We start from the raw sequence: 5,661 nt of genomic DNA on the forward strand, positions 1-5,661 counted from the left end.
CACTTTGCGCAACTCTGCCGAATCAGATCTCGTAATTTCAATACGAATATTGTCCTTCAAATCTTCTAATGTTAATGGGTTATTTGTTATGCTTTCGACTGCCCCACAGATAAGTCACAAATGATTAGGTCTGGCCGCGCGGGATTAGCAGAGCGGTCTCAGGCGCTGCATTCATGGACTGTGCGGCTGGTCCCGGCGGAGATTCGAGTCCTCCCTCGGGCATGGGTGTGTGTGTTTGTCCTTAGGATAATGTAGGTTAAGTAATGTGTAAGCTTAGGGACTGATGACCTTAGCAGTTAAGTCCCATAAGATTTCAGACACATTTGAACATTTAATTAGGTCCGGCGAACGCGGCGGCCACAACCCTTTGCAGACTGGTTTCTCTTCTGTGAATCTTGCATGAATTCGTGAGTTTCAGGTCGCCCCATCCTCTTAAAAGAGAACATACTTGCAATCATAGGGGCAGCTTGTGCATAACATTTCTCAAAAATTCACATATACACAGCAGCGTCTACTGTTTCAAAAAATAAAGGACCTACAGTCCTACTTGCTGACACGGCATACCAGGCTCCGATGTTTACACCATGTCGAGGTTCCTCATTAATCGTATAGGCATTGTTTCATGAAATACAACAGCGGATCATAAGACCACTCGCAATTGTTTCAGGTAATTGCATAATGTTCCTCCTTACGTTCTCGGACATAGGCGTTGCGACAGTTTGCATGTCGACTTGAATCTGGATTATTCCTGCTCGAATATCCGCAATCACAGCAGATGTACGAACGGACGGGGCTCGGTTCTATTTCGCATTTTCAACTGACCCTGTAGTACGCCATTTTGTCACCAAATCCTGTATATTACTCTTTGTTAGTACGAAAACGCCAGGAAATTTCTTTGCAAAAAAGGTGTTTTCGTTCAAAAAAACGGCTCTGAGCACTATGGGACTTACCTTCTGAGATCATCAGTCCCCTAGAACTTAGAACTACTTAAACCTAACTAACCAAAGGACATCACACACATCCATGCCCGAGGCAGGATTCGAACCTGCGACCGTAGCGGTCCCGCGGTTCCAGACTGTAGCGCCTAGAACCGCTCGGCCACTCCGGCCGGCTTGCAATATTCACAGCGCAGTTTCTTCCAAAAGGACGAAATTGTGAGCACTGCAAAAAATAGTCCGATGATTACGGAAGATTATACAGAGGTTGTGTGACATCAGTAACAACAATTTAATATAAATCTATATTGGGGGTTCCAGCCACCATGTAAGCACACTCATGGACGAAAATCAATGGTGTGACAACGTGCTGCCGAAAATGTGAGCCTCACGAACTCTTGCAATGGTTGTAATTACAAAAAGGCATTGATAAACGCACTGAGAATTGGTAAAGGAGATTAAAAAGACAGAATGGCATAAACAAGAACGCCCATGTGGGCCAGAACACGTCTCGAAATACCGATTGGTCGTCTTTTCACTTCGCTTCGAGAAAACCAACTAATCTAAATTCTGCGACTGTAAAACTTTCATATTGTCTTCTATATTCACGAATACCACAGGTAGTCTGCATGATCAACAGCCTTTTGCGAAACATGTGTAGAGTAATGGAGAAGTCGTTAGACACAGCTTGCAGCGCAGCCCATCAGGCGATGATCGTCCCTGTCCGCGGTCACTCGGAAAGTATCCCATGGCACCGAATCTCCACGCAGCCGGAATTCATCGTTACATTCTCTGACCAAACTAACGAAGATGCAGAGTCCCTGGTGCCCAAAGCCTTTCCTGCTGCAAGAGTATCCGCACTAAGAAAGTATCTTTGCTTCAGAAGGCACGTGGACGAATGTTAAAGGCACACACCACTTCTTGTAGAAAAATGAGACTCTCGCGCATTCTTACAATGGTTACAATTACAAAATGACATTTAAAAACGCCATAAGAACACGTGTTCTGCCGAAATGACGAAGCATTAGAAGCCTCAGGATAGTTAGTCTGATTGATTTGTATTACCATATGTACAGATAACATAGCCAACTTTCACAGTACAATGATACATTGTGCCCTAAGATAAAGGCCGGATTCATTCTCGACGTTACAAACTTTAACGTCAGTTGTTGGCATAGGACAGAGAGAGTTGCTAAACTGGACTGAAGCATTATTTTTGTGCACCAAGAGCACCTTAGGATTATTCGAAATCGGGCCGAGCAACTGGCATTGAATGGAGAAAAGAATGGTACGACCAAATTACTGAAGTCAGAGACATGACCAACCAGGTTTGGAACAAAGCGTGAAAGACTAAAAATTTATACAACTGCATCTCGTGTAGGCGAATACCCACATATACCGGAGGAACTACTGGATGTTGAAAAGTGGGATTTCACATCATTGTTGTGTATCCGCGCCCGAGTGTGTGCATCTACATTTTGCTTATTTAAAAATTAGTTTTTTTTTTTTTTTTGGCCTTAAGGGCAGAGACTTGAGACGATTGTCTTGGTGTACCCGGTGCCAATAAAAAAATTGACAACATGCAAGATGATCGTTAACTAGGCACGTGATTAATATGTTGGGGTATATTCAAGTTGCTCAATTCCATATATCGTCGTGGTTTTTACCAAGTCCTTGCTTTATGCTACAATTATTAAAAATAAGCGAAATATTTTAGGTAGAATTAAGCTCTTCAGTTTCAAGTTCGTCAGTTTTTCATGGTTTTTGTGTCTATATATAGATTTATAAATACTCTATGAAATAAATTACTTGACATTTATGGGGGACATAGACTTTCTTAACGCGTCCCTCTAAGCTTCTGAACGGATGTCCAGCGATTTTATGCATCTACTACTGTGGCTGATTCTATGAATTAGTGGTATACGTAATGATAGACATATTGAGTACGTCTAGTGAAAATTGCTAAAACTGAATCCTATGTAATATCCTGAGCAAGTTTTTTTTTTTTTTTTTTTTTTTTTTTTTTTTTTTTTTTTCCATCCTCGTGGCTTCAATACAGTGTAAATCTTTCAACACGCAATATGGTTCAAATGGTTCTGAGCACTATGGGACTTAACAGCTATGGTCATCAGTCCCCTAGAACTTAGAACTACTTAAACCTAACTAACCTAAGGACATCACACAACACCCAGCCATCACGAGGCAGAGAAAATCCCTGACCCCCACGCAATATGTTTTCGTGTTAAAGAAGTTCATGTTATACTGTATTTTCCATTTCGCCAACTGTACTACAGTACAGTAATTGGATTTCTTGCTGTAATTTACTGTTACACGTAAATACTGTACATTAAAAGTCTATACACAGTATATAACTTTTGCAAACGATTTCTATTGTTTATACAACTTCAGAACGGAAGTAAGTTAAATGGCGATTCGTTTCTAAGTCGATTTATACGCCACTGCGTGGCCGCTCGGGTTGAGGTGCCATGTCACGGATTGCGCGGCCCCTTCCGCTGTGTGTGTGTGTGTGTGTGTGTGTGTGTGTGTGTGTGTGTGTGTGTGTGTTGTCTTTAGCGTAAGTTAGTTTAAGTAGTTTGTAAGTCTAGAGACCTATGACCTCAGCAGTTTGCCCCCTTAGGAATTCACACACATTAGAACATTTTTGCCATTTCGCATAAAAAGATAGATTAATAGAGTACATGTATTTAATGGCCAAAAATAAAAGACATGAAAAATTTGACACAAAATTTGCTGATTTCAATACCATCTTCGACACACCTATTACAGAATTCGAAAACGGAGAAGGGATTTAGTGATAGCAGTATTCAAAGGCGAGCGGTGAAATAGCAACAGTAGCTGTAACGTTGTTCTACCAAAGAAAAAAAGCTCACACGTCTGGATATCATAACGACTGTGGAAAATACGTGTATTTGTTTGTTCTAGAAGCAAAATGTTTTCGCCTTAAACGATTTCTGTCGCATGTTAAAAGAAAAAAAAATCTGAAATTACATATTGTTTCGACGGGATGTCCTATTGTTTGGTGACAACCGATTCTCCGCGTTAAGCGTTTTCGCGTTACGTATTTTCCACAATATTTTTTCCCGGCCAATTGCATGAGGTGCGAGCAAATTTCTGCAGCAATTTGTTGCTTGTGGGCAAAGCTACTATCACTTCCCGTGACCTGAAGCCGTTTGCTATTTTTCGAGAGATGAGACTGTACTAAATTCACTTGCAGGCCCATGGTCCTGCGTTGGTACACTTGAGTTCTGAGAGTACAGCGCGAGGACTGATTGCCATTCAAATCAATTACAAGAATATAGTCCGCCTCGGTAGCGTTTCCGCCTACCACGCAGGGCCTGGGTTCGATTTTCGGTAGGGGACTGGGACTTGTGTGTCCTTCATCATCATTTTCATCATCACTGACCCGCAAGTCGCCGTAGTGGCGTCACTCAAAAAGGACTTGCAATACGGCGGCTGAACTCCACCGTATGTGGCCTCCCGGCCAACAATACCATACGATCATTTCATTTACAAGAACATAACATTGTTTGAGATAAAAATACGTTTATTCTCACAAATGTTACAAGCTGTCTCACTGCTGCCCTCCGCTGGCTGAGACAAGCATCTGCTCGCAGCGGCAGCTTCTGACTGCGTGCCTAACCCGAAGAATCCCTTGAGGCCTGTGGTTCCCAACGTGGGGGAATTATCCCTGAGGGGTAAAACGAAATTTTCTGAGTAAAAACTAAACGATTCGATTCTCTTTGTCATGAAAGTAAATTATTTTCGAAAGAGCATTACTATTATCACAATTTTGTAAGACTCTAATGTTGGTTATATAAGTTATCAATAATTACTTTTTCTGAATTAGTAGCATTAATGCGTTGGAGGTTAAAGGTTCCTCACATAATCCACGCATTACACACATATGCTGAACTTTGTCCCGTACATCGCTGACGATGAAATTGAGACATACACGTGAGAAATGCTAAATATCTAAAGAAAATGTCTTCTCCAAGTTGTAGTTAGTACCTGCACTAATCCAGAAATTGCTTCATTACTCGCTTCGAAGGAGATAAATGAATCAATTGACAGCACGACACAGCAGTAACTACGTAAGGGCTGCTATAGTACTGTACACTATATTATTACTACTGGAGTGGTTAGACGCAAAGCATTAACAGTCTGAAGTCGTCCAGTTTTTGCCAGTTCTGAAGTAAGGACTACAGCAATGAATTGATTTAGGAACAGTAAGTATAGTGCACACATCTGAACGGGTTTGTTTCAAATGGGGCTGCAGGGTGCAGGTCAAGCGAGTGCTGCAATGGAGGTGTCATAGTGTAGGGGAAGCATGTTTTGAAACAAGTGTGTACCCTCGCTGTGGATAGTTAAATTTCTTTTCTGAGGAGGAGTTGTGTGTAGCACTTGCGATGCACCACGAATTCCTTCGTCACTGATTCTTACACAGCCGGCCGCGGTGGCCAAGCGGTTCTAGGCGCTTCATTTCGGAACCGCGCGACTGCTAAGGTCGCAGGCTCGAATCCTGCCTCGGGCATGGATGTGTGTGATGTCCCTGGATTAGTTAAGTTTAAGTAGTTCCAAGTTCTAGGGGACTGATGACCTCAGATGTTAAGTCCCATAGTGATCAGAGCAATCTGAACCATTTTTTGATTCTTACACGCACGCGCGAGCTAAACATCATTCAGCTTTCATCATTTTAAAAATAGAA

Source organism: Schistocerca gregaria, chromosome 5 (assembly GCF_023897955.1).
Source record: "Schistocerca gregaria isolate iqSchGreg1 chromosome 5, iqSchGreg1.2, whole genome shotgun sequence".
In the NCBI taxonomy this organism is placed as follows: domain Eukaryota; kingdom Metazoa; phylum Arthropoda; class Insecta; order Orthoptera; family Acrididae; genus Schistocerca; species Schistocerca gregaria.